At 46.6% G+C, this 21060-nt stretch overlaps 1 protein-coding gene across 5 annotated transcripts in view; it reads left to right on the top strand.

The window, feature by feature from the left end:
• Positions 1-16708: 16708 nt before the first annotated feature.
• The window catches only part of HIPK3 (homeodomain interacting protein kinase 3), an 86684-nt gene continuing 82332 nt past the window's right edge, over positions 16709-21060 (top strand). For 3 of the 5 annotated variants that reach the window (XM_062196331.1, XM_062196330.1, XM_062196328.1), the window contains exon 1: positions 16709-17213. The gene's annotated coding sequence lies outside the window, so the exon portion shown is untranslated. Of the gene's footprint in view, positions 17214-17993; positions 18059-21060 lie in introns of those variants that run through there. The other 2 variants (XM_062196332.1, XM_062196329.1) reach the window with 2 other exon arrangements.

Below are 21060 nucleotides of genomic sequence, written 5' to 3'. Positions count from 1 at the left end.
TGAGCTGGATCGGAAGTGGAGCAGCCACGACTCAAATTGGCACTCATATGGGATACCAGGCTGCAGGCAGCAACTTTACCCTCTATGCCACAGTACCAGCCCCACAAAAATACTTATTTAATGAGATGCAGAAAGATAGAGACACACAGAGATTCCTCATCCTCTGGTTCACTCCCAAAGGGCTATAGAAGCTGAGGCTGATTCAGGCCGAAGCCAGAGACCATGAGCCAGGGACTCAATCTGGGTCCCCCAGGTGTGGCAAGAGCCCAATTACTTGAGCTATCATCTGCTGCCTCCTGGGGTGCACATTAGTAGGAAGCTGGAATTGGGAATAGAGTCAGCACTCATACCCGAACACTCTGATATTGGATTGGGGTGTCCCAGTCAGCATCCTAACCACTAGGCCACATGCGTGCTCTTAAACTTATCTTATAATTCCATTTTTCCACAAATTGTTGAAGTACTCTCATATATGTTTAGTCTCTGAATTTAATATGTAACTGTCAAACAACTGAATTGATCTTTTTTCCAAATCTACATAATTTATGTCAAAAATTTTATTTTCCTATCATTACTTATCTCATCATATAGTTTATATTTTAAATACAACAAATTATATGTAAACCACTTAAATTTTCCTTTGCACAGCTTTAAAATATTCCCCTGCTTGTTATGATAAGAATGAATTGTCTGCGATGGTTATTGTGGCAGAGTGAGTTAAGCCGCTGCTTGGGATGCCCCACATCAGAGTGCCAAATCGGGCCCCACCTACTCTGCTTTCCACCCAGCTTTCTGCTAATGCATCCCAGGAGGTAGTAGAAGATAGCTGACGTGCTTCGTCTTCTGCCACTCACATAGGAGACTTGGAGTTCTAGGCACTGACTTCAGCCTGGCCCAGCTCTGGCTGTTGTGAGCATTTGGGTAATGAGCTAGCAAAGTAAATAAGTAAGCAAATAATTAGGGGGGAGAAATGAATTATCTTTCTCATTTTAAATGAAATTTCTTTATCTACTTGCACACCAAAAATGACCTTTATAAAAAAAATGACCTTTATATCCTGTGTGCTGATGAAAGAAGAACACCTGTTTAGGTTTTGCTGTACGTTTCATTTAATTTCAGCGCAACATGAACTAATTGTACTCTATGCAGGAAAATACTTCATTTTTATTTCTTGCTTTCACATTTTATTGTTTCCCATAATCTTATAGACTCTCTAATGATTTCCCTCTCTCTTTTTTATTTTTTTACATCTCTCTTTTTTTCCCTGCAAATGTGTTCTCTTTCCACTACAAAAGAAAGCATATTGATGCATCAATCCCGATAGTAATCTTAGTAGTAATATTTGCTCTGTCATTCTGAAAATGTGAGCAGGTATTTGTTCTACATAAAACACAGAATGTATTAAGACTGAAGTATGGGTCTGGCACTGTGGCATAGTGGGTAAAGCTGCTGCCTCCAGTGCCGGCATCCCATATGTGCGCTGGTTCGTGTCCCAGCTGCTCCACTTCCAATTCAGCTCTCTGCTATGGCCTGAGAAAGCATAGAGGATGGCCCAAGTCCTTGGGCCCCTGCACCTGCATGGGAGACTTGGAAAAAGCTCCTGGCTCTTGACTTCGGATCAATGCAGCTCTGGTCATTGTGGCCATCTGGGGAGTGAACCAGCAGATGGAGGACCTCTCTCTCTCTCTCTCTCTCTCTCTCTGCCTCTCTGTAACTCTGCCTTTCAAACAAAATAAATAAATCTTCCAAAAAAAAAAAAAAAAGACTGAAAGTATACAATGGAGGAAGCATTTGGTATGGTTAAGATGCTGCTTGGTTGCATTGGATCAGGGAAAACATATGATATCTGTCTTTTTGGGGCTGGCTTAATAGAATACCTGAAATGTAATATATTGAAGTGAAATACACATTTTGAGAATAGATGATTGTTTATAGCCCTAATCTCTTTCATTGAGGAACAAGGTTCTCTTTTGTTTTGTTCTCTTTCTTTTCATACTATTTGTTAAACTCCTTTACTTAGGGTAGGGTTGACTAAATGAACATTAAATACACTGAAAATAGATCATTATAAAATCAAGAATGGGACTCCTAGAGGGAAGAGGAGAAAGAGTCAGAATGTGGGCAGGAAGGAGAATGGGGGGAAAGTCCTACTATGCTCCTAAATCTGTGTATATGAAATATATAAAACTTGTGTAACTTTAAAAAAAGAGGCTGCTTGAGAGGCCTGGTGTTGTGGTGTAGTGGGCTAAGCTTCTGCTTGTGGCGCCAGTATCCCCTATGGGCGCCAGTTCAGGTCTCCGCTGTTTTTCTCTTCAACCAGCTCTCTGCTATGGCCTGGGAAAGCAGTAGAAGATGGCCTATGCCCTTGGGCCCCTACACCAGCGTGGGAGACCCCTGAGGAAGCTCCTGGCTCCTTGCTTCAGATTGGCTAGGCTCCAGCTATTTGGGCCATTTGGAGAGTGAGTCAGCAGATGGAAGACTTTTTTTTTTTTTTTAAAGATTTATTTATTTATTTGAAAGTCAGAGTTACACAGAGAGAAGGAGAGGCAGAGGTAGAGAAAGAGATCTTCCATCCGCTGGTCTCCCCAGTTGGCCTCAACAGTTGGAGGTGCACTGATCAGGAGCCAGGAGCCAGGAGCTTCTTCTAGGTCTCCCACACAGATGCAGGGGTCCAAGGACTTGGGCCATCTTCTACTGCTTTCCTAGGCCATAGCAGAGAACTGGATCAGAAGTTTAGTAGTCAGGATTCGAACTGGTGCCCATATGGGAGGCCGGCACTGCAGGGGGTGGCTTTACCCTCTATGCCACAGCGCCGACCCCGGAAGGCCTTTCTCTCTCTCTCTCTATGACTCTCTCTCTAACTCTGCCCCTCAAATAAATGAATAAATCTTTTTTTTTTTTTTAAGATGCTGCTTGGGACACCTACATGTCATATCGGAGTACCTGAGTTTGAGTCCTGGCTACCCTCCTGATTCCAGCTTCCTGCTAATGCACACGCCAAGAGGCTCGAGTAGTTGGAGCCCTGCTAGGAGATCCAGATGTAGTCCTAGGCTTCTGGCTTTGGACTGGCCCAGTCCCATCTGTTATGGAAATCTGGGGAGTGAACCAGCAGTTAGCAGATCCCTGTGTGTCTCTCTTCATTTCAAATAAAATAGAGAAATAAGTAAGAATTTTTAAAAAGATACTGCAATTTCATGTTTTTATATATATGTATATATACATTTTATTCATTTCTTTGTGAGGCAGAAAGAAATACAGAGAGAGAGCTGCCAACAGTTGGGGCCGATCTGGGCCAAACTCAGGAGCTGGCACTGCAATCCAGGTCTCCCACTTGGCTGGTAGGAACTCTATCCCTTGAGCCATTACTGCCACCTCCCAGGGTCTACATTGGCAGGAAGTTTCAGTCAGGTGTCTGCCTCTAATCTTATGTAGATTTAATAACACACATAGGCTACATGGTAATTTAACCATATGGATAGTAAACAAATGACACACAAAACTATATTTATGTTTGTTGAAGGCAGACCAGGTATTTTGAGGTCAATTAGAGGTAAGAGAAACATGAAGTTGGTCTGAGTATAAGTTTCATTTCATATATGATTAACTGGGAGGAATCCAGACAGCCAGGATCCTACATTTTCTGTCTACGCTGGACAGACCCCAGCATAGACATTCAGATTCTGTCCTTCAGGCAAGACAATTCTATTCTCTCAAGCAAAAATAACCCCTTTCAAAGTTGAACAAAACTATGGTCCAGTTATAAAACTGAATGTGGAAGAGGCCGGTGCTGTAGTGTAGCAGGTGAAGCCGCCACCTGCAGTGCTGCCATCCCATATGGGTGCTGGTTCGAGTCCTGGCTGCTCCACTTCTGATCCAGCTCTCTGCTGTGGCCTGGGAAAGCAGTGGAAGATGGCCCAAGGCCTTGGGCCCCTGCACCCACATGGGAGACCCAGAAGAATCTCCTGGGTCCTGGCTTTGGATAGGCACAGCGCCATTGCAGCCAACTGGGGAGTGAACCAGCAGATGGAAGAGCTCTCTCTGCCTCTCCTTCTCTCTCTATGTAACTCTGACTTGTAAATAAATAAATCTTTTTAAAAAATTGAATGTGGCAAAGCTGAGAAGAGAGGACTCAGTTTGAGAGGGACTAATTCCTCTCTGTAGAAAGAAAGAGGAGGGGGCCAGTTCTGTGGCACAGCAAATTAAAACCCTGGCTTGCAGTGCCAGCTTCTCATATGGGCGCTGGTTCAAGTCCACCTCCAGTCCTGCTCTCTGCTTTGGCCTGGGAAAGCTTCTGGCTTCAGACTGGCCATTGCAGCCCTATGGGGAGTGAACCAGCATATAGAAGACCCCTCTTTCTCTCTGTGTCTACCTCTCTCTGTAACTGTCAAATAAATAAAATAAAAAAATTTTTTTTGACAGGCAGAGTGGATGGTGAGAGAGAGAGACAGAGAGAAAGGTCTTCCTTTTTGCCGTTGGTTCACCCTCCAATGGCCGCTGCGGCTGGCACATCTCACTGATCCGAAGCCAGGAGCCAGGTGCTTCTCCTGGTCTCCCATGCGGGTGCAGGGCCCAAGCACTTGGGCCATCCTCCACTGCCTTCCTGGGCCATAGCAGAGAGCTGGCCTGGAAGAGGGGCAACCGGGATAGAATCTGGTGCCCCGACCGGGACTAGAACCCGGTGTGCCGGCGCAGCAAGGCGGAGGATTAGCCTGTTAAGCCACGGCGCTGGCCTAAATTTTGTTTTTTTAAAAAAGGAAGAGAAAGGAAGGCAGAAGCAGAGATAGTCCCCCACTCCTGGAGCTGATCTCCGAGAGTATGGGTTGAACAACATGACTCTGATCACTGTGACCTTCTGCAACCAGCTCGCAATGAGACAGTCTTTAACATTTGGATCTAATTGGTCTTTACATTACGCCTCTCATATATCAGTGTTGCACTTGCTATCTCATTTAATTGTCATCTTCTTATAAGGAAAATCATCATTATGGCAAATTCAAAGATGAAGGCTGTGACGTATGTCACAGTTAGATTCCTGGTCCACTCTCCTTCCACTATTCCTGGAGGAGCGAAGGGTGAGGAAGGCAGGACGGCTGTGCGGGAGCGGCCACGAGTCTCATTGCAGGTTTGTGTTTATCATGGCACTTGTCTGACAGATGGCAGCAAATGTGTTGCCTTAATAAGACGGTACATGCAGGCAGTTTTCTGACAGATGGAAGCCAAAGCAGCATGAGAAGAAGGACCTTCTTCTTATTCCAACAGAGGCTTTGTTTGGGCTGTTGCTTGCTTTGGCGGTTTTAAAACATCAAATAAAATATGGGCCAACCAGCATACTTTTCTTAAGATTAAGCGTGAGGAATGGACAGTTTTTTAAAAAAAAATATTTACTTAGTTATTTATTTGAAAGACTGGAGTTATAGAGAGGCAAGGCAGAGAGAGAGAGAGAGAGAAGTTTTCCATCTGCTGGTTCACTCCCCAAATGGCCAGCAGTCAGAGGTGAGCTGATCTGAAGCCAGGAGCCAGGAGCTTCTTCCGGGTCTTCCATGTGGGTGCAGAGGCCCAAGGCCACAGCAGAGAGCTGGATCAGGAGTGGAGCAGCCGGGACTTGAACCGGTGCCCACATGGGATGCCGGCGCTGCAGGTGGAGGCTTACAGTACCAGCTCTGGAATGGGCATTTTGATAGAGAGAAGTAATTTCTTTTTTTTTTTAATTTTTTTTTTAATTTTAATTTTTATTTTTTTGACAGGCAGAGTGGACAGTGAGAGAGAGAGACCGAGAGAAAGGTCTTCCTTTTGCCGTTGGTTCACCCTCCAATGGCCGCCGCAGCTGGCGCGCTGCGGCCAGCGCACCACGCTGATCCGATGGCAGGAGCCAGGTGCTTCTCCTGGTCTCCCATGGGGTGCAGGGCCCAAGCACTTGGGCCATCCTCCACTGCACTCCCTGGCCACAGCAGAGAGCTGGCCTGGAAGAGGGGCAACCGGGACAGAATCCGGTGCCCCGACCGGGACTAGAACCTGGTGTGCCGGCGCCGCAAGGTGGAGGATTAGCCTAGTGAGCCGCGGCGCCGGCCAGAGAGAAGTAATTTCAGTATTAAGGATCTCAGCATATTAAGGGGGAGCAGGAGGGTCCCAAGGGGGTACTTTTAGTAGCCAGAGCTACTAATCTGAAGCAGGTTCAAAGGATGCCTGTGAACAAAGGAAGGAGAAAAACCAGGTATGTAGGGGAAATGTAAGGTGTAGAGAAATGGAAGGAAAAACAAATTCTATTGCTATTTCAGTTTTTCCCACACACAACACAGCAATGTTATGACACCAGAGAAGTGGAGATTCCACCCCCCCACACACCCCCCCCCCCCCCCCCCGCCAACACACACACCAAGCAAGCAACCGTCCAGCACAGAACTCTAGCTGGGCATCCTCCATTTGCATTCTGACAGTCAGCCTGGAGATAGGACAAATCCCACAGGAGGGGACACACTCCCGGAGATGGACCTTCCTCCCTTAGATGCCAACTGCAAGCCCCAGGTTGTTTGACCTGGGCTTCTGACTTAGTGCTATAAATCCGATAAACTGAGTTACCATAAACCCACTCATCAGCATAGAAGATATCCTTACTTGGGAGATTCCAAGGATTTTAGGAGTTGTTTTGTATGCCAGGAAACAGGGAAGAAGACCAAATAGATATTTCACAATATCATGAAGGGACATCACCCAAACACTCACCAAGGAAGACAGAAGGCAGTCCAAGCTTCATCTAGACCCTTTCTGCCGGCCTGAAAGTCTTAAAGGCACAGCAACCTCAAGATTCATCCACACCAGTGACCCGGGAGCAGTTCCCTGTTTCCTGTCTCCTGCAACAGCTGAACTGGCACATAGGTTTGTAGGTTACGAAGCAGCACCAGGAGAGATTCTCACCCCAAGAATTTCTCCCCAAGTGCCTGCTGCTTCACCAACCCAGAGGAATCTGTGTTAGCACACAGGGGTTTTGTGGCGGTTGTGGTTTGCTGTGGTTGCTACATAGCTGTACGTGACTGAACTTGCCATTGCCGTTGGGTGAGCACAGCCTCTCCAGGAAGATCCTGAGCACTTCCTCGTTCAGTTCACCTCGGCTCACTAGAGCTAGACAGCCACTGAATACGGGGGGCTGGGCTGCTTCCCCAGCACTGATCCAGAGAGGGAAGAAGGAATTTGGGAATGAATCTTAGGGAGTTGTTATTTGGGGAACGCAGACAGTTACTCTGATGTGTGGATGACATGACTGAAGTAAGAGGACTGGTCCTAGAAGATCTTGGGTAAGTAATGAAACCTGTTTGGCCTCTGTTCTCATTTAACTGAAACTCTGCTTTGTCAACTGTGAAAGGAGAGGACTGGATGAACTTCTAAGACTCTTCCATGTACCATTTCAGAGGATTGTCAAATTCTACTTTCCTTTTCAGTTTAATCTTCCATTTTCATTCCTCCTAAGGGCAATAGTAATCTCTTTTTTTAGACATACACTTGCTTGTTTGTTAAATTTTTTAAATGTTTTCTAGAGGCAGAGACAAATAGAAAGCTCCATCCACTGGTTCATTCTCCAAATACCAGGGCTGCTTGGAGCCAAAGCTGGGAGCTGGGAACCCAACCCAATCACCTGAGCCAGCCCAGCTGCCTCCCAGGGTCTAGAGTAGCAGGAAGGTGGAGTCAGGAGCACAATTGGGCAATGAACCCAGGCATTTATTTATGTACTTGACAGGTAGAGAGAGAGAGAGAGAGAGAATCTTCCATCTGCTGGTCCACTCACCAAATGGCTGCAACAGTTAGGCTGAACCAAGCCAAAGCCAGGAGCTTCATCCAGGTCTCCCACATGGGTTCAAGGGCCCAAGCACTTGGTCCATCTTCCACTGCTTTCCCAGGCATGTTAGCAGGGAGCTGGACTGGAAGTGGAGAAGCTAGGAATTGAACCAGCACCCATATGGGATGCTGGACTCACAGGAGACAGCTTAACCTGCTGTGCCACAATGCCAGACCTGTTCATGGGTATCTTAACCCCTATACCAAATGTCTGCTCTGACTAAATGTTTTATAAAAACATTTCCAAGAATGCAGTAAGTAGAATTCTGTAAATCGGGGTAGATACTTAAAGCCAGACACCTTGGGTACAAATCCCTGTACAACCTTGGATAGAGCTCTTCTTTTTCTTCAAGATTTATTTACTTATTTGAAATACAGCATTACAGAGAGAGTAGAGATAGACGGAGATCAATCTTCCATCTGCTGGTTTACTCCCTAAATGGTCGCCACCACAGCGGCTGGGCCAGGCTGAAGCCAGGAGCCTGGAACTCCATCTGAGTCCTCCATGTGGGTGGCAAGGGCCCAAACACTTGGGTCATCTCCTGCTGCTTTTCCCAGGCCCATTAGCAGGGAGCTGGATTGGAAGAGGAGCAGCTGGGACTAGAACGCGCCACCACAAGGCTTAACCTTCTACGCCACAGTGCTGTCCCCAAACAAAACTTTTTGAAGGAGTGGTCACTTAACTTGATTGTGAAGGCTCCACTGGCTGCAGAAATGGCCTGGGCATGGAGAAACAAAAGGTTAAAGGTAGGGGAAGGGAAAAGAACACTGGCAGGATCCTAGGCAAGCCAAGAAAAGTGGTTGGGCTGGTGCTGTGGCGCAGTAAGTTAATCCTCCGCCTGTGGCGCCAGCATCCCATATGGATGCCGGTTCTAGTCCCGGCTGCTTCTCTTCCAATCCAGCTCTGTGGCCTGGGAAAGCAGTAGAAGATGGGCCCCTGTACCTTCATGGGAGACCAGGAAGAAGTACCTGGCTCCTGGCTTCGGATCAGCGTAGCTCCAGCCGTTGTGGCCATTTGGGGAGTAACCCAACAGAAAGAAGACCTTTCTCTGTCTCTCCCTCTCATTGTCTGTAACTCTACCTCTCAAATAAATAAATAGTTAAATGGTTAAAAGTGTTTTATGGGTGGCCATCTGCAGTGCCGGCATCCCATATGGGCGCTGGTTGGAGTCCCGGCTGCTCCACTTCAAATCCAGCTCTCTGCTAAGGCCTGGGAATGCAGTAGCAGATGGCCCAAATCCGTGGGCTCCTGCACCTACTTGGAAAGAAGCTCCTGGTTCCTGGCTTCGGGTTGGCTCAGCTCTGGCCATTGCCACCATCTGGGGAGTGAACCAGCAGATGCCTCTGCCTCTCTGTAACTCTGACTTTTATTTATTAAATAAATGCATCTTTTAAAAAAGTGTTTTATGGGATCCCACTGTAATGTGCCTCAACAGTCAAACTAACAAACGTAGATATTTTGGAGCCGGCGCTGTGGCATCATAGGTTAAGTCTCCACCTGCTGTGCCGGCATCCCATATGGGCGCTGGGTCATGTCCCGGATGCTCCGCTTCTGATGCAGCTCTCTGCTATGGCCTGGGAAAGCAGTAGAAGATGGCCCAAATGCTTGGGCCTCTGCACCTACGTGGGAGACCTGGAGGAAGCTCCTGCTCCTGACTTTGGATCAGCTCAGCTCTGGCCATTTGGGCCATTTAGGGAGTGAACCATAGGATGGAAGATCTTTCTCTATCTGTAACTCTATCTCTCAAATAAATAAACCTTAAACAAACACACAAAAAAGGATATTTTTAGTAGGCGAAATAATATTCTGATGGCTTAAGAACAAGGAAATGTCAGGATCAAAATAAGGTGGATGTTTTATTTTATTTGCTTATTTTGTATTACCTTAAACACTTTTTTCAAATATAAAAAACATATCAGTCCATTTTATTGCATCAGCACCGCCTTTACTCCCCAGAAGTAGACTCCAGGTGCTGTGGAAGGAGAGAAGAATGTGAATGGTGTGGGCGCTGGCAGGCCTTTCCGCTCAATGAGCTGATGTCTGTGGGCAGCACGTTCAACCAGACCTGAAAGGTGCATTTTGGTAAAATGCACGGGAATAACATGTCAGATTGTAAGGATTCCCCATAGTGGAGCCATCATTTGGTTGTCAGATGAGGGGGTGTGCTGGCACCTTCATTATCCTGGAGGAAGGAACTGAAGAATTGACTGAGAGCTTTAGAAAAATGTGGACAAAGAGTGATTGCTAGACTATATTTAACTGTTGATGAAATTGAACAAGCCTTGGCTGGCGCCGTCGCTTAACAGGCTAATCCTCCGCCTTGCTGCGCCGGCACACCGGGTTCTAGTCCCGGTCGGGGCGCCGGATTCTATCCCGGTTGCCTCTCTTCCAGGCCAGCTCTCTGCTATGGCCCGGGAAGGCAGTGGAGGATGGCCCAAGTCCCTGGGCCCTGCACCTGCATGGGAGACCAGGAGAAGCACCTGGCTCCTGGCTTCGGATCAGCGAGATGCGCTGGCCGCAGCGGCCATTGGAGGGTGAACCAACAGCAAAAAGGAAGACCTTTCTCTCTGTCTCTCTCTCTCTCACTATCCACTCTGCCTGTCAAAAAATAAAAAAAAAATTAAAAAAAAAAAAAAGAAATTGAACAAGCCAACAAGTTATAATCATCACAAAATTTCTGGAGTGTTCCAAAAGGTGAAACATAAGAAATTAAATTTATGACTATCTAGAAGTAACATATAACTAATATATATTTATATATTATATACACATTTATTATATTAGATTATATATACACAATAATATAAACTATATGGGTATTTTAGGTAATTTTCTTTTTTAAGATTTAGTTAGTTTATTTAAAAGGCAGAGATATGGAGAAAGAGAGAGAGTGAGGGATCTCTCATCCCCTGGTTCACTCTCCAAATGGCCCACAATGGCTGAGGCTGGGCCATGTCAAAGCCAGGAGCCTGGAGTTTTTTCTGGATCTCCCATCTGGGTGCAGGGGCCCAAGGACTTGGGCCATCTTCCATTGCTTTCCCAGGCACATTAGCAGGGAGCTGGATAGGAATTGAAACAACCAAGATTTGAATTGGTGCCCAGATGGGATGCCAGTGCTGCAGGCTGCGGCTTAACCTGCTGTGCCACAGTGCTGGCTGCATAGGCAATTTTTTCTTTTCTTTTCTTTTCTTTTCTTTTCTTTTCTTTTCTTTTCTTTTCTTCTCATTTTTTTCCCTTTTCCCTTCCTTCCTTCCTTTCTTCCTTCCTTCCTTCCTTGATTTATTTGAAAGGCATTGTTACATAGGGAGAAGAGGGGAAAGAGACAGAGAGAGAGCGAGTGAGCTCTTCCATTCAATGGTTCACTCCCCAAATGGTTTCTACAGCTGGGGTTGGTCCAGGCCGAAGCCAGGAGCCAGAAGCTTCTGGTTCTCCCACTTGCATACAAGGGAGCCATCTTCTGCTGCTTTCCCAGGTGCATTAGCAGGGAGCTGGATGGGAAGTAGAGTAGCTGGGACTGGCATGTATGGTATGCCTGCATAGTGTTGTAGGCTGTGGCTTAATTCATTCTGCCACAATGCTGACCTCAGTTGTTTACTTTTTAAGAAAGTGAAAACTGCTATTTGGGCTGTAAAAAGGGTTACTTGAGTGGGCTCTTTGGTTATGCAAATATAAGGAGGAGTGGCATACTCTTGAACTTTTTCCATTCCAGCTGCCCCTCCCTGAGGCCCAGGTATACAAAGGTGATCTCCAGGAGGAAGGTCATTTATTTGCATTGGGAAGAAAAGATCTGCTGAGAGGGAAGTGACAGAAGTCCTCTGGTGAACCACTGTTATTGCAATTTCTTGTTGGGGAACTCTTGTTAGTTGACTGGGTACCCCCAGAGCCCAATGGGCAAGAAAAGACACCTAGAATCTGCAGGGGAAAGATAGCCAACTTTCTGAGAAAGGGGAGTGTGGGTTGGTGACTCAGACTTTTTTTTTTCTCCTTAAAGGTAAATTTATTTTAAAAGAGATATTTATTATTTATTTGAAAATTAAAGTTACAGAGTGAGAGGGAAAGACAAAGAGAGAGGTTCTCCATCCACTGGTTCACTCCCTAGATGGTTATAATGACCAGGGCTGGGGCCAGGTGCCAGGAGCTTCATCTCTGACATGGGTGGCAGGGGACTATCCTCTGCTGCATTTCCCAGGCCATTAGCACGGAGCTGGATGAGAAGTGGAGCAGCCAGGACTTGAATCAATGTCCATAGGGGATGCTGGCATCACAGGCAGCTGTTTTACCTGCTATGCCACAATGCTGCCCTCGAATCTGGATAAATTTTCAAGCTTTTCTTGAAACTGCAGTGCTTTGGACAGAAGTACTAGCATCATCCACCAAGGCTGTGGAGGACCAGTTCTCTATACTGACACCCGTATAGGCGTCAGTTAAGCCATGAATGCAAGATACAAGGAAGTCAGGCCCCCTTTGCAGTAATTTTGGGGAATGGAGTTGAGGGGGCAGATTTTGGGAGACATAAGAGAGAAAAAGAGGTCTTGGATTCCATGTTTGGGTGATCTCAAATCATTGTCAGTGCTTGTGTGAGGAGTCAGTTGGGTTAATAGGCAGTCAGATTGGTCCCAGTGGAAATTTAGGGTGCAAAATGCTTTCTTCCCCCAAAAGTTATCTTTAGCAAAATCACCTGCCTCACTCCTTCGGAGCTTCCATCTTATCATGAGAATAGCAAGAGAGTAGTGACTCCACCCTTCTGAGCTCCCAGTTTACTATAAAACAAATTAAGTAGCCCACCCTTCCCACCCTTCAGGTGGGTATTTTGTTTTATGAGCAAGCCTGACTGAGTGAAAAGATTACAAATCAGGTCTTTTGATGGGTTTGTCCCCGCCTTGTACTGACTGACAGTTTTTTCCCCAAAGTTGTATTAACAAACCAACTACCACCAGCCCCTTTGGGTTTTTCCTCTCTTGGAGCCCCGCTCCAGGCCACTCTGTCTGGAGGTCTCTGACTTAATTAAATCTTGCTTTTAAATACATCTGGCTTTTCTCTTTGCCTTGTCCAATTGGAAATTCTTCTCCCATATGAGACAAAGAACCACAGTCGTCTTTTTGCCATTTTATCCCTAACACTTGCACAGTGGATTTATGGAGGATTCTTGCTGCTTACAAAGAAAATTCATCCTTTCTTTTTACAAATATTCATTAAATTCCTTTTATATGCCAGGCCCTGTTCTGTGCTGTGGGGATCAAACAGACAACAAAACAAGTGAACATTCCTGGGGAGGGTGTTAGAGGCGGGAAATAAGGGTCAACCATAGAATCTAGGATGGTGGTAAGCCCAAGGAGGGACACAATAACAGGAGGTTTGTGGGTAGTATGGGTGATATTCATTGCCAAGGAAAGTGTTAGGCTGGGGAAACAGTGGAGCAGGTATGTGAAAAGGAGGTGGGCGAATGCTTGGGGAGTGTTCTAAGCAGGTGCTGAGAGGGAGAGAGTGGCTGGAGTAAAATCCAGGGTCTTTGAACACCATATTGGGCCACTGTACAGCTTTTAACTTTTACTTTGAGTGAGACTGGCAGTCCTTGAAAAGAAAACTTGAAAAAAATAGAAAATTGGAAAGAAGAAAAATAAATAGTTCCACCCATAATTCTTTCACTCAAAGACAGCTGCTGTTTTGATCATGTTGTGTCATTTTCTAAAATTCTTCAAAAGCTTCCTTTGCTACATCCCAATCTGGTCCAAGCCGTGCCCTCCACCCCCACCTGCTTCGATTTGTTCTAACAAAATTTCTGTCTTTATGGTCTTTTTTTTGCATCTGGCTCTTGCACATGTCTTTTCTGTAGCCTCCACTGTTCTTTCCCATCTTCCATTTTGGGTTCATTTCTACACATCCTTTGGCTCTCGGTTTTCATTCATAAATTCACTCATTCAGCCCTGTGTAGTTTGCTCAGGGTCCTGTGCTTAATAGGCTTCTGCACTTGGGTGAATACTCTGCAGTCGCCATCTTGAAATCCTTCATCAGTTTTGACCAATGGTCTCTCCTTTTTGCACTGGGTCCTGCTGATGATGTAGGCGCTGCTGCCTTGCTGCTGGGGAGTACGAAGAAAGATGTGCTCCCTCCTTCCGTGGAGGAAGAGGTAGACATTAAACAATAACTAGAAAGTAAGTGTAAAATTCCAACTTAGATAAATACTGCACAGGGAAACTAATCATATGGGCATTTGATTTAGATAAGTTAGGAGATTCTTCTGCAGGGCTTAGTTGGGTCCTGGAGGATAGGAAGGGAACCTACCTCTTTGTGCCTTTCTTACCCACCCCTCCATTTGGTTAGGTCTAACTGTTCTGTTTATTTCTACTCTGTAGTTAATTGTATAATAGCTGACGTTCCGGAAAGAGCACAGATGAACAGAGTGTCTCCCTTTTCACCAGTGTATCTCAGAACATAGCATGAAGCCTGGTACATAGTATTAAGTAATATTTTTGAATAAAAACATTATTAAATTTTGTGGTTTCATTTTTATGTATAATTGTTTTTTCCATATTCAATTCAGTAGCTTGTATTTTAAAAAGGAACTTAGCACTCTGAGAAAAAAAAAACTTCATAAAAATCGGGGGCTTTGGGGTTTGGTGCTATGGTGTAGTGGGTAAATCTGTCTGCAGTGCTGACATCCCATATGGGCACCGGTTTGAGTCCTGGCTGCTCCACTTCTGATAGAGCTTCTGCTATGGCCTGGGAAAGCCATGGAGGATGGCCCAAGTCTTTGGGGCCCCTGCACCTGTATGGGAGACCCAGAAGAAGCTCCTGGCTCCTGGCTTCGGATTGGCTCAGCTCTGGCTGTTGTGGCCAACTGGAGAGTGAACCAGTGGATAGTAGATCTCTCTCTCTATTTCTAACTCTACCTTTCAAATAAATAAATAAATCTTAAAAAAAAAAAAAAAACAGGGGCTTTGAAGAAACAGCAGATGGAAGAACATCTCTGGTTGCTCAGGTTCAGAGTGAATGCTGTTGAGAACCAATTTAAGGGAGAAGAGATTCGAGAGTGGTAAAGACATCAGGTTACCTGGTAACAAGTAGAAAGCGGAGGAAGGCTAGAACTCACAGTGTTCATTTCCTTGCTTAGCGACACTTACTAAGATCTTACTATATCAGCCACTGTGCTAGGCACTTGGCAATGTAATGGTTAAAGAAGGGAACAAAATCCTATCCAGGAATTTATAGTGTAGTGAGTGCCAATGTACTTATAAGAAAAAAATTCTTTCTTTCCACTTTTCAGCTTCTTTGTAGACATAGCAATGCCACAAATATGGAGAAGTGAAGCCTTCAATTAGAGATGGATGGTCCAGAGAAATGTTTGCAGAAATTTTGAAGACTTCAAGTTCTTGTGGGCTATTTTCTATTTCAATGTTCTCCTTTAAGTATTTTAACCTTTTCTGTTTCCTTTGGCTGCTGCTTATTAAGAAATGAAACAAAACAAAACAAAACAAAACAAAACAAACAAAAAAAAAAACAATAAGGGCACGGTTTACATACTGCCCTTTACCTGAAAGAAAAGTCCTTGTTTTGCTTTTCTATTTTGTATTTTGCAAGCCTTTTTTTCTGATTATGCTCCTCCCTGGAAAGCCATTCTCATAGGCCCCCTATTTTCAGGGGCCTCAGGGCATACTGCCTTTTCTTTCAAAGGCACTCTCAAAAAGCTCTTCTTTCAGTTTGAAAAGCAGCAGAGATAAAATGTATAGTATTATCTGCGCACCAAGTTGCCACTCCCTTTGCCCTGCCCCTGTTACTGCAATAGAAAAGGTCTGGGGATAGAGACAGATGTGGGAAGATCAATCCTCCTAGCAAAGATTAGGAAGCAAGGAAAGGCCACTTCCATTTCCGAGAGAACGGTGTTCGGGTTCCCAAAAGATTCTGTCTGAATCCGGAACAAAAAGAGCCAGAAGAACCCGGTATTAAAGAAAATTAACTCTGAATGACAGGTAGGTTGTTTCCTAGAGATAAGAAGAGAGGGATTGGAGACCCGGGCTTTGCTGTGTGACTTTGGTCAGGTCACCTAAAGTTCTTAGCGTGAGTTTGGATGAAGGGTGGCTGGGGTTCTTTCACCTTTAAGATTCTGTGGTTCTACGATTGCGTGGGTTGAACTAGGCCATTCTGTTGATTTCCTAGTCTCCAGGAGAGTGAAAACTAGGCTTTGGGGGGTGGAACTGACTAACTGGATGGAGAATTGTCAACGCAGAGGTGGGCGAACTTCCCAGTGACAGGGTTTAGGACTGGAGAGATGCTTGGAAAATTTCCAAGCCGGCCTGGGCTCCTTTCTCGAACCTAGCTTTACGATGGGGGGATGGGGGAGCGAGAAGAACCCATTTTACATGGAAATTACTCATTTGACTAAGCATTTCTCCTTTCCTTATTTTTGGACTAAAAAACAAAACAAAACAAAAAAAAACCCAGCTGCCAAGATACGAATCCTAAAGGGGGAGGAAGAGGGAATTACGGATCACGGGATCTCAAAGGCCTGCAAAATCCTGCTTCCGCATTTTCAGCCTTTCTTTGGGTGCTGGGCTCTTTTTTTAAAACGTATATTTTTGGAGGAGTGGGCCCAGGTTGAGGTTCAGACCCGCAAAGCGGGGCTGACGGATGCTGCTCGTGCGGGAGGGAGCTCGGGGTGGGACCCGTCCCGGCCGCCAGGCGGGCTCCGAGCAGGGGCGCGGCTGCGGGCGGACCCCGGGGAGGGGCTTCGCGGAGGCGCCGCGGCCGGAGCCGAGCGGGGCCGCCCGGGCTCGGCGCTCAGCGCGGCCGGGCGGGCGGTGGCGCTGCGGAGGCGGCGGCCGAGGCCGGCGGGCGCGGAGGAGGGGCCCGAGATCGGGGCGGCCGGCGACAGCTGCCTCGGTGACGACTGCCGGCGGCGCGGCGACCTGAGGAGACCGAGTCGCGGGCCCCGCCGTCGCCGCCTCTCGGGCTGTTTTCCTTCCCCTGCTCTCCCCGCTAGAGCGTCAGGAATGGGCCCCAACCGCCGCGGGCCCCGCATCCTGCGCCGCCCGTAGGCCCCAGGTTCGGAGGCCGGCCGGCGGGGCCTCTCACCGCCCCTCGCCACAGCCAAGACGTCCCCACCCCGAATCCCCGTGAAGGAAGATGAGGGAGACGGGCCCGGCGCTGAGCAGGCAGAGTAGCAGCAGCAGCAGCAGCAGCAGCAGCGGTCGGGGGAGGGTGTCTCGCCGTTTCCTCTCAGCCGCCAGGACAAGATGGCAGCGGCCGCGGAGAGGGGCTGAGCCCGGGCTGGGTGGTGCCGCCTGCTGAAGCGCTTGGCTCCCTGTCCCCGGCACGGCCCCGCACCCCACCCCGGACATGCTCAGGGCTGCGGCCGCCCGAAGAGGGGAGAGCGCGGGCCTCTAGGAAGGTAAGGGGCTCGGGAGCGGGGCGCCCCCAGCCCGGGGTGCGGGGACCGGTTCCGTGGGCCGGGGAAGCCAGCGGTGCCCCTCAGCCCGACCCCAGCCAGGCCGGAACCCCTCGCAGCGGCCCGCGCTCGTCGCGCGTCCTGCGTCCCAGCCCCAAGCCCAGCGCTCGCGCGCGCTCCCCGTTTCCACCCCAGCTCTGGGGGGCCGGGGCCGGGCGGCTCCCTGGAGGCCGGCGCCACGCCAGCCACGCCATCTCCCCGGGGCCGCCGGACGCGGGGGGCCCCCCGCGCGTGGTTCCCGCGCGCGGTGGCGCAGCCTCCGGGAAGCCGCGCTTGGCCCTGGCCGGGCGGCCCTGGCCTCTCCTTGCCAAGGTTGCGCAACGGTTCTTCCCAGCAACCGAAGTTTTGTTTAGTCCCACGGGGGGCCTCTCTTCCCCCCGCGCAGTCCTAGAGGCCGTCACTACGGAGACCTCTCCTTTCATTTGGGCCGGGAAACAAACACAAACAGGCGCACGCACGCACGCAACTTGGGCGCCGCAGCCGATGGCGGCGTCCCGGGCTCTGTGGCCGCGTCCCCAGCGTCGCGAAGCGGCCGGTTCGGAGGGTGTCAACCCTGGGGACGTGCGTGCGTGGGACTGTCGGGGAGGGGAAATGTGATCCGTGGCTCCGCGTCCCCAGCGGCGGCGGGAGGAAGGCGTGGCGGCCGCGCGGCGAGGCTGTTGCCGGCTTCTCTCGTTACGGTGGCGGCCGCCCGCTTGCCTTGGCCGCGCTGGCGGGGGAAGTCGCGCGAAGACTTCGCAGGAGAATGTCTGTTTTCCTGTCCGGGGGGAGACGGCTGTTTTAAAATGGTATGTGTTGTTTCCCGGCCTTGTCTCCGCGGGAGGCATCGCGCTACAGGGCGTGTGCGTGAATTGCCTTGGACCTGTTACGGCGCAGTCACAACACGTTCGGTCCTTGGACCGTGTTTCCCCGACCTCTTTGCTGCTGGGTTAGGGAATTTATTTTTCCACCTGTCGGTTCGCTGCTTCTGTTGATAAGGAGCTGGTGTTAGCAGTAGCAGAGGTTTTCAGCTGATCGTCCAGTTGACAGGGAAATCTCCCGCTTGGTTCTCTTGTCAGCTGTGTTTTGATGGTCCTGTGGTCCAGGGCCGGGAAACTTAGTTGGGAAACCGGCCTGTGCTTGTGCTAATACGCAGCTTCTGGTAGCTGGAAGGGTGGCTGGTTTTTCTTTCCTTTTTACTCTTTTAGGTATTTGCTTGTTCAGTTGCACCTCCTGGAGGAGGAGGAGTTATATTCAGACCGTTTCAGTCAATTTTGAAGTCTTAGTCGTGACACCTTAATATTTTTAGAAGAGGTTTCTTTTAGCGATGAAGTTATCGACAGGATCGGTGGGTTTTGTTTCCCAACTGAAATATTTTGATCCTGTATTCTCATTTAGTATTTCAGAAGCTGGGCAAGTCTCACCCACCATATGTTTGATAAGTCTAGATTCTGCTTATGTTTGCAAGTGCAGTGCTAATTTTATACAATGAGCAATGAGCAATGATAAGGTTTAGATAGGTCAGTATTAAGCTCAGTATTTTAACAAACAATACGGCGGACTCCTTAAAAAATGCTTTAATAGTTTTATTGATTATCTTATGCCTTCTTGCCACTTAAAACTAACTGAATTTAACCAACCAAATAAAATTCTTTCGAATCAACAAGGCATTTCATGGAGTAGTTATGACTATATTCCTAAAGTGTAGAAAACTCTTACATATGAAATATAATGCTTAGCCTGTTTAAAGCTTATTTTTTTTAAAACTTTTTGTGTTAAGATGGTGATGTATTAAAATTAGCGATTTTTGGACATTTCATTGCATGGAAAATGTTTTCCTTTGCTTGCCTTATTCTAGGGAATATTTCTAAGAAAAAATTATTTGTGGAGAACCTTTTTTTTTTTTTTAAACTGTTTTAAAAACATAGGATGAGCTTGAAATCTAGAGCAGAACTTGCCATTAAATGTTTCAAATTTATATTTGGACGTTGCTGACTAAAGGAGCTAAACATACATATTAGGCAAGCAGATTATTAACATGGTGAGCCAGTCTTGGTTTATTGTCATAATACTTTTTCCTTTGAACCAGTCATTATCTTGTTTATAAACCAGGCATTGGCTTCTGGGCATGGGGTTTTAGAGTCACATTAAAGTGGGTGGTTTCTATGAGAGAATTCTTGTAAACATGCCTGAAAAGAAGCTGTCGATAATCTTCTGGACGGTCTGTGATGGGGAACCATAGAATAAGGAGCAGATGTTGGAGGTAGGCAAGTGCGGCATGGACACAGGTATTTGTAGAAGGCAAAATATTGAAGCCTTTTTTGCTTCTTGCAAAAAATTTATTTTAAAAAACTTTAAAAAGCAACAGTTTTTCGATTGAACTTTTGTTTTTAAAATTTGACACGTGAACTCTCTAGGGTTATGGAAAAGAGGAAGAGGAAGGGGAAAATGTAACTTCAGAGCGCTAAAATATTGTTTCCCAAACCTGATTCACATCCATTTAATGGAATACTTATTTGCATGTTATTTTCCACTGGAATGTTAGAATGATTTATTCTGGTAACTTACACAGTTTTGTCAGGTGAGAGGGGTTAGGTTTTTAAATACTGCTCTAATTATGGCAGTTCACCTTGCAGAATGAAGGTAAACTAGAATGCATTGTTGGTGGTTCATTCAAAGGCATCAAAATGAAGTTTTCATTGCAACTTTGCATTTGAGTTTGGAGATCAACAGCTGTCATGGCATTATTTAGATGTAACATCCTTCCAGAAGTTGTTATCCCTACCCCTTCTATTAGAGGACTCAGAATAACAAGATAGATGATTATATTGTTGCTGCCAAAATAAATACTCAGGTTGTAAAATTTCTGGGTAGCAACTGTCCTAATTTCTTAAGGTCCAAAGTTTAGACTTCCGATGTGATGTGCTTACCTTGGAAGTTACTTCTGAAGACAAACTACTACTAGATTTTTTTTTTTGCAATGGAGGAATCTACCAGTGTGTGTGTTTATTTTTTAAAGGTACATCCCTTTCCCCACACCTTAACTGGGATACAGTATAATCTCTCTCAGGGAATAGAGAGAACAATTTTTAACTTACTGAAAACTTTGTCATGGGCACCCCTTTGTATATCATACAGTAGGTCTGAGGGAATTGTTTTGAATGTCCTTACCAGTTCTGGTTCCAGCTGATTAAAAAATATATTCTGCCTGTCTTCAAGCACTCAATATAACTTAAAGTAAGGATAATAAGTATATACATATATATGGAGTAGACATCTTGAATCAGTGTAGGTTCTTTGGAAAGGCAACCCAAGAAAGTATAGGTCACTTGTGGTTGGCTTGGTATAATTAAGAGTGGTTTAAGGGAAAACAGCATTAGTGTGCTCCTCTTGCTTTGTTGTAGCTCTTCTTAGTCGCCTTATCTTGGTAACTGTAGGACCAGGGTAGAATAGATACTTAGAAGATACATGTCATACATTTTCCATAAGTTTGTCAAATTAGACCTTGAGCTTTTTTCAGTAGATACTTGGGTTACTAAACAAAGGCAACCTTATTGTCTTGACTCTAAAACACCACTGTTACGCTAGGGACCTAGATCCTCCTTCTTACTACTTGTGTGGACATTAAAAGAACTGGTCGAGTATTGACAATATTTTATTTTTAGGGCAGCATTTGTGGTTTGGGTACAGTTAAGTCATTAAGCAGATTTACCGTGCCCTTCATAGGTAATACTTAATGCCAAGTCTTAAGAAAGCTATCTTCCTCCAACAGAGGATCTTTGAAATGAAACAAGCAAAGAACAATATTTTT

Source organism: Lepus europaeus, chromosome 7 (genome assembly GCF_033115175.1).
Source record: "Lepus europaeus isolate LE1 chromosome 7, mLepTim1.pri, whole genome shotgun sequence".
NCBI lineage: Eukaryota > Metazoa > Chordata > Mammalia > Lagomorpha > Leporidae > Lepus > Lepus europaeus.
Note: the sequence above shows the minus strand (reverse complement) of the source record. Positions and strands in the feature narration are given on the sequence as shown.